Raw genomic sequence first — 8,746 nt, forward strand, 5'->3', positions numbered from 1 at the left:
AACAACTAAAGGCTGTTATCAAGCAAAAGGGATACATCATTGAATATTAACATCAGAGGGCTAATAATTTTGGCGTGTAGACTTTTTTAATTATTGGTAATAATTTTGTTTCTATTTGTATTAAAAACATTCCAAACTTCCTAAATAAACTATTATGTTTAGAAATGCTGTGTTGAAAAAAAAAACTTCTCTCTGTTAAACAGCGTTTGGGAATTATTTAAAAAATAATGAAATATTTTATAGGGGGCTAATAATTTTGTCTTTGAAATATTATTGCAATTTAAAATAAGAGTTTTCTATTTTAATATATTTTTAAATATATATATTTTTATAATATATTTAAATATATTTTATTCCTGTGAAGCAAAGCTGAATTTTCAGCATCATTACTCCAGTCTTGTCACATGCTCCTTCAGAAATCATTCTAATATGCTGATTTAAGAAATTAATACTTTTATTCAGCAAGGATGTGTTAAATGAATAAAAAGTAATATTAAAGACATATTGTTAGAAAAGATTTCTATTTTGAATAAATGCTGTTCTTTTTACATTTTTATTCATCAAATAATCAAAGAAAAAAAGTGTCACAGGTTCCAAAAAATATTAAGAAGCACAACAGTTTCAACACTGATAATAAATCAGCATATTAGAATGATTTCTGAAGGATCATGTGACACTGAAGACTGGAGTAAGGGCTGATGAAAATTCAGTGCTGCATCACAGAAATAAATAATATTTTAAAGTATATTAAAATAGGAAACCTATATTAGAAATGGCAATAATATTTCAGGGTTTTTTTTTTGTATTTTTGATCAAATAAATGCAGCCTTGATGAGCATAAGAAACTCCTGTAAAAAACTGATCCCAAACTGTATATGTATACATACATACATACATACACACACATTATATACATACACACACAGTGCCGTTCAATAGTTTGGGATTAGAAAATTTTTTAAGTTTTTTTTTTTTTCTTTTAAAGATTCTTATGCAAGGCTGGATTAATTTGATCAAAAATACAAAAAAAAAAACTAATTTTGTGAAATATTATTGCAATTTAAAATAAGAGTTTTCTATTTTAATATATTTTTAAATATATATATTTTTATAATATATTTAAATATATTTTATTCCTGTGAAGCAAAGCTGAATTTTCAGCAAGGATGTGTTGAATGGATAAAAAAGTGATAGTAAAGACTTATATTGTTAGAAAAGATTTCTATTTTGAATAAATGCTGTTCTTTTTACATTTTTATTCATCAAATAATCAAAGAAAAAAAGTGTCACAGGTTCCAAAAAATATTAAGAAGCACAACAGTTTCAACACTGATAATAAATCAGCATATTAGAATGATTTCTGAAGGATCATGTGACACTGAAGACTGGAGTAAGGGCTGATGAAAATTCAGTGCTGCATCACAGAAATAAATAATATTTTAAAGTATATTAAAATAGGAAACCTATATTAGAAATGGCAATAATATTTCAGGGTTTTTTTTTTGTATTTTTGATCAAATAAATGCAGCCTTGATGAGCATAAGAGACTCCATTAAAACATTTTTATATTGTTATATAACAAGTTATATAATGAATATGGGCTCGTTCCTTCCTACAGCGCATTCATTTTTCGAAAGTGGCCATTGATGATGAGTGTCGTACTCCTGACATATAAAAGGATATTTGTGGCCGTTCTGTAGCTGGAGTTGATGCGCTTGTTCACATTTCGCTTGAATTTAAGATGAACTGCGATTTATAAAGATGGATGTATTTAGGAACATTTTTGTTAAGTTTCATAAATTGATCATGAAGGAACATTGAGGAACAGTTCAGAAAATGTTGTATGTTCACATTCAGGCTCATTGTACACGTGCCCCAGGCTTTTCTTTGTTCTGCATCTCCAACTTTATCAAATGAGATGCTTGTAATATTCTTAAAATTACATTTGCTGAAATCATTTGTGTGAATCAAGAGAAGGCGGCTACCAGCTTGGATTTAGTCTCCATTGTCCTATTCTGGCTCTGGGGCAAAAGTAACACGTGGAGTGCGCTTTATCATTTAGCAGTTCTCTAAAAAACATTAATTTCTCTCTTTCATACCTAGGAAAGTTAAAAATGGGTGGGTGGGTGGATGAATTAGTTTAACAGGCAAAAACGAATGTGCTTTTCTGTGTGACTTGACATACCTTGCTTTAGATGAAATTAACTAAACCCTTTTAGGCTTTAAATTTTACCCATGGCTACTCCTGTCAGGCTCCTGTCGCATTTGCCAAGCCAACATTACTTGATATACATAACCTGAAGCAGCTTTATGAGAATGCATATACTGAAAGGAAAGCAGATCAAACAGAATTGACCTTTGAGTAGCCACGTTTATTTTTTTCTTTGTTGACGAAGGTTCTCTCCAGGGTCGACCATACAAAGCTATAGTACTGAGCAGGTACAGTCCGTGAAATGGTTCAGTGTGTAATAGTCTTGTATTTTAGGCCACCTATCTGAATTCATCATAACAGCTACTCTACTACACCAGGAAGATAAATATACACCAGGCCATAATGGGGCTCAAACGCATAGATCACATATAACCAGATTCCCAACTGAGCTAGTATCAAATGACCACCAAAATGAAATGAGTTTAAGTCTTTAGAAATTAGCTAATTGAAATTTCAAGCAAATTAAAACCAGCGGTGAGTATAAGAGAAGCCTGACTTATACGGGTTTAACTTGCTTTACTGTAACCGAAGGCTGCTGGAGCAGCGATAAGCTGTGGATGGATTTCGCTCCTCTTTGGAAAATACAAGCCTGTACCTTTTTATAATCCCTTCAAGTTACACGAATCCCCGACGGCTTCTAAAAAGCCCACTGATGTCGTCATTTACAAGATCAGCTTTTCAAAGGCCCCCATGAAATAAAGATTTAGGAGATGACATGCGAGGTGGGGAAACACAAAAGCGAAGGGGAACATACTTGAAGTAAGCACTTATGGCATTTCAGTGACTCTTGCTGGTGCTTCTGTGCCAATTCCAAACCTCCAGTTTTTCCATTTCCACCACAGAAAGTCCAGTTTTGTGCTCAAGCAAGTGGAATCAGGAATAAAATACATGTTGAACTTTCTCTCATGAGCTTAAGAATTTCTTGCTGGTCCTCTAGAATAACTGGAAGCTTACAAAAATAGACTGTGGCACCACGCTTTGAAGTCCCTTCTCGAACTGGACTTCTCAGGGATAACATAAGTAGATCAATAAAGCAAGAGGAAGCAAAATAAAGGGAATGACTGCAACCCACTTTCTCTTCTTTGTGCTTATCAAGGACTAAAGCCAGACAAACAAGTCCCTTCCAAAAAGAAAAGTGTCAGCCATTAAACATTTACGCTTTTCTTCCCCCATAATGCTCCTTTAAGACGAGCTGCCTGCCAATTTATTTCTTACATCTCTTTGATAAATGTCAGCCCTTTAATGTCAGCAGCCACATCTTTTATTTCTTTTAACCAGAACCATTCGGATGCCCAGACGTTTCCTGCCCATTGTGATGTCTAACTTCTAGAGAAAATTCAATAAGGTCTGTACAGAGCTTGTAGATCCTATTATATGAAGGTACTCGTTGGATATTCAAATAAAATGAGTTTCTAAGGGGTGCAATTGTGCACAAATGTTTAAATGATGGAGACTTGCATGAAGGACATGATGAATAATGAAGCAGTTATTCTCTTTTCACTTGCCACTGCACAGAAAGCTGTGGGGATCTGGTTTTTGATGTAATATCCATGTCATACATATGATTGGGGCCAGGGCTACTGAGACATCCAATAAACAACACTCTTTCACACACACACACACACACACACACACACACACACACACACAAAGTGCTGTTATTCAAAATTGATATTTGTGTATTGTCATGAAAGATAAGTTGGTTGTGTGTTTGAGGCATATTTAGGCATATTCAGCAATTTAAAGTAAAGTGTCATTTAGACTTTCTGTCTTCACTGAAGAATAGCGATTTCTTCTGTCTGGATCAGTTATCTGAAAAATAGACTAGAGGAATAATTCAAATCTTAGCTCATTCAAGTCATATTTGTATTATTGTGGGTTTATCGACTGGTTTCAATGCTGTACTTATTGCATTCACATTATCCATGTGATTCGTTCAAGTAAAACAAAAACAAAGTCTGTTTTTATGTTCATTTTAATAAACTAATTTAACCTCTAAAAAACAAATATTAAATATACAACAAAAACAGTTTAGTTTTTTTATGTCGTGATTAAATTAAAATGTACAGAGTTCAAATTATTTGACATTTTTCTAGCTCTTTATATAATTTGCCTGTGGAAAGATGAAATCTGTAAAAAAGGGTAACGTGTGCAGATGTTCCACAGGGTCCATCTGATCAGTATCACTCTGTATTAACAAAAGAGAAGCAGACTTACCATTGTGAGGAGATTGTCAATCTCAGTGGTGTCGTATGGACTCAGAGCATTCCACACAAAAGGACGATATGCTTTCCTGCACAAATATATTTAGAGATTGTGTATGGTGCCAAATGAAGGTGCCAGGAGTGTACACAGCACTGCAAGATAAAGATCTAAAGAAATACCGCTGACTATATTTGGCAGGAACCTCAAGCAGAACATATATTGGTCTCTGTGTGTGTTCTTATCTGTTTTTACACATCATATAAGCCATCATGTGAAATGCACTACCACTACTGTGAATAATTTTTATTAAGTAAAAGCTCTTGAAGCCTAGCATGGACCTTGTGCATTGTGTGCCATTGTATATTCTTCAAATTCAAGCAAGTGCTTAAATAAAACAGCCTTTGTGGTCTCACATTTAAGTATATGCACGAGTTATAGAAGGTGTTTAAAGTGTAAGGTCTCTAAGGCTTTTTACACTGCATTGACCTTAGGTTATTGTCTTCACCTAAGGCCACTTGATTATGGATAGAGCAATGGCTTGCATGTTTTTAAAGAGTAACCCTGAGTTATGAAACTCTGTTCCAGAGCAAGGTTAGAACATTAACACAAAATTGCAGTGGCAAAGTAATTTGAACAGAAGAAGGACAGTTATACAGTTTTATATGTGAGTAAATGAGGGCAGAATTTTAATTTTTGGGCGAACTAACCCTTTCAGTTATATGTACAGTATGTGTAACGCAATTGGTTTCATCATCTTTGTCTGTAAAACCCAACCACATGATTGAAACCACAAGATTGAAAACCAATCTTTTTTTCCTGTCCATTAATTTCAAATGACATTTTTACAGTAATACAGGTTGTCGAAATCATAGTCCAAGAATATGCCTCTGGTACTCTAACTGGTACTCTAATTCTAAACTAGGTCTGGAGAATAGATTTAACGGTCACTTACCTCTCAGGGCACTGATGCAGGTGGGCTTTAGAGATCTTCTGAATCTCAGCTTTGATCTGGTGCAACTTCTCTTTTATCAACTGAGTGTGAGTCTTGGATCTGTGTCTCACTGATGTTGTACTGCTGGGTTTTGAAATGTGTCGTTTCTCTCTTTGGTTCTCACTGGGACTCACATCTGAGGAAACATGGCCTGTTTGGCATAAATAACAGAGAGTCACATATGGTTTGATTCTAATTACATAATAAATGAAGATGTATAAATGTGCATGATTGTTCATTTGGTGAACACAGGGATGAGTATGGACCAGGCCATTGGGTCAGTGCGCCAGGGCCTCAGACTGTCAAGGGCCTCAAAAGACTCAGCCAAAAAAGTGCCTAACACAGTGCATGCCTAACCTAGAATCTCTTGACATACAGCGCAAACTAGGGTTACTAGTCTAGTGATCCTATAGTTTAGTTAAGCCTTACACAGGATCATGGGATCCAGCCCTGGTTAGACAACAAATGTGCATTGATTATTGTATAACATCAACCATTAGCATCGCTCATGTATCAGACATTTTTGTATTTATACGGTACTTTTTTTTTCTCTATGTAAAGCACTAAACAGAAAAGAGACACCAATAAGTGAAACAAACAAATTTTTTTTAAAATAACTTTTATTGCTTATATTGCCCACACATAACTTGGGGCAGGAGTAGCAAACATTATGTGGGGACATGTTCACCTCACTTAATTCGATCCCTCCACATTTTGAGGAATAATAATTACATTTAAGAAGATTATGATGCTTAATCACAGATAGTGCAAGGAAAATAATAGGCAGAGGCTGTTTGCACTAAGTTGAACTTTTTCTTTAAACTAATAGTTAGATGTTCTTTGCACTTAAATAGTGCTAGATGCTATGTATAATTAGTGCAAAATAGTGACAGATACTATTTGCAGCTAAGTGTATTGTACAACATTGTATATGCAAATATATTAAATCTTATATTTATTAAAATCACAAATGGATGCTACCTTATTTGGATCTTACTTGTCCCTAAAGTCTATCCCTTCACATACTCCTAACCCTATATTAAACCCTCTTTGAGCCACAGTTTTGAGTGTGGTAACAAAATGAACTGCACACTTTACAGTATGTGTGCCAGCTTGTGAGATTAAAACAATTTCAATAATAGGTATACTACATCTTTGGTAGGCTCTTGATTTTCTCCATTTCTTAAAAGAAATGACTATCTGAGCTGATATGCAGTGGAAAAGAGAGAAGAACGAGGTTAGGAAAAAGGCTGATTGGAACTCACGTCAGTCGCAATAAAAGATAAATCCATTATCTTTATTCTCCATACCACTGTTCCTGTTACCAGAGGGGTTTCTTTTGAAGTGGCATTAGTCACAATCAGATATTGGTGGGCAGAGTTAGTTTAAATAACCCTTGCCAACAAAATGGGCTATTTGCATTTAGTGTAAATAGCCACTCTGAAATAATAATATCCGTTTGCATAAAACAAAGCCTTTAAGATCAAGCAGAAGCTTCTCCCAGGCAGAAGACAATAATCCCACTGGCTAGTGTTTGCGTTTCACTGACCACATTTCAACAAATTCCATTGGCGAAACAGACAACGTGTATAGTATTCATGGGCCCAACAGCCTGTTAAGCCAATAACTCAACATATATTGAGCTGTTGACAATGACATAGAGTGGCATGCATAAAAAGCCGTCGTTGAATATTATACGTTTTTGTTTTCAGATCATTACTAGAGTTCAGTAACCACTCATCTTACCTAAAGTGGCTGTACCTCCAGTTTCACATTTTGCTGGCAAGGTTGTTCCATCCTTGTTGGCTGGAGTATCTAATTAAGGCAAGAGAAAAGGCAGGCGAGAAGAGTTATCAGTCCCATTTACAGTGATAAAAGATGTGGCATTAGTATTTTTGATTTGTTTCTAAACAGAATATACTCTATACTGTAACCGATGACCCTCTGAAAGCAGGACCAAATCGCAAAGGCTGCACAGAGAGTGTGTTTAGCTAAATATAATGGTGAAATGAAAGCACACAAATGCACGAAGCCACTTTCTAAACTGTGTATGAGTTTGGCCACTTGCCTTTTAAATCTTCCCTCAATGTTGCTCTGCTGTTGCTTTCACTGGACGCTGACAAAGAGGAAGACATGCTTTCAAAGGAGGCATTTAATTAAAGTCTGTATGCCAAAGAAATACGTTTTCTTTCACCACAGACAGGGGTATTCAGTCTTACTGATGTTGAAGGCTGTGGCAGCCAACAGTAGTCAAGGTGCAGTCAAACAGCGTTTGCTGCTGGTGAAGCTAAACTGCTCTGAGTCTGCATATCTGAGGCATACCCTCACAAAAGGGAAGCAAACCATGGTTTCCATTGTTGTTGTGCATGGTTGTGCATTCTCACAATTGTAAACAAATGAATATGGTATAATTAATTTAGTAAATGGCATCTCAAACAAATCAGAATCAGTGACAGGGATGTGTCTAACCTCAAATCACCAGTGTTAGCAAGTGCTGTGGATAAATAATAAGGATTTTTTTTTAAGTTCAACTTCATTTTAACCATCTTTTAACATGTTAACTGCAGTTCTTTTTAACAGTTCCCTTTTTTCAGTTCTCTTAAATAGTCCAGTAGTGTGGCAGATGTTTTTTTTTTTTTTTTTTTTTTTTTTTTAAAGTACATTTGGTTACTTTTTGATTACTTTTCCAAATGAAAGTTTTCAATTGTTATTCATTTTCAAACATTTAAAGCAGAGTTAACCTTACAGTACTACTGTTAGACTTTCAAAATCCTTCATTACTTGAATTGATTATAATAATTTAATTTCAAAGCACACCACAAACTGTTTTGCATAGCTATGGCAGGAAACACTGACATCTACAATACCTTGGAAAAAAACAGTTCATCTTAAAAAAATATAGCATATAGGCATACATAAACCCAAATAGGTAATAAAGCAGTTATCAAATAAGCATGTGTCCTATTCTGTGTCATAAACCACTGACACATTGGTGTTTCATATTTTGGAGTAGTCAATGCAATTTGGGAAATAAATCTGTGTGTGTGTGTGTTTTTATAAGTAACTGTGATTTAATCACATTTTTTTCTCAGTAACTGTAACAGATTACAGTTACATTTATTTTGTAATTAAATTATATAACTCTCTCCCCAACACTGCATGTAATATAACCAAGCTTGGGTCTGAAGAAAATCACATGACTACATCCAACAAACATGATTAGATATGGCTATGTTTATGCAGTAATTATGTGGAAATTTATACATTTTATACATTATACATTTAGTGTATACAAGATTTAGAAAAAAATGAATTTTAAATGTGTGCTTTTTTTTTTT

General features: G+C 34.6%; 1 long non-coding RNA gene across 1 annotated transcript; it reads right to left on the reverse strand.

The window, feature by feature from the left end:
* Positions 1–4,435: 4,435 nt before the first annotated feature.
* Positions 4,436–7,193, reverse strand: LOC107712489 (uncharacterized). Its single transcript, XR_001636798.1, has 3 exons — positions 7,155–7,193; positions 5,370–5,559; positions 4,436–4,505 (listed from the first exon to the last, which is right to left on the reverse strand). It is a non-coding gene; the product is annotated as an uncharacterized LOC107712489 (long non-coding RNA).
* Between the last annotated feature and the right edge of the window lie 1,553 nt (positions 7,194–8,746).

Source organism: Sinocyclocheilus rhinocerous, unplaced genomic scaffold, assembly GCF_001515625.1.
Source record: "Sinocyclocheilus rhinocerous isolate Xijiao unplaced genomic scaffold, SAMN03320098_v1.1 scaffold838, whole genome shotgun sequence".
Lineage (NCBI taxonomy): Eukaryota > Metazoa > Chordata > Actinopteri > Cypriniformes > Cyprinidae > Sinocyclocheilus > Sinocyclocheilus rhinocerous.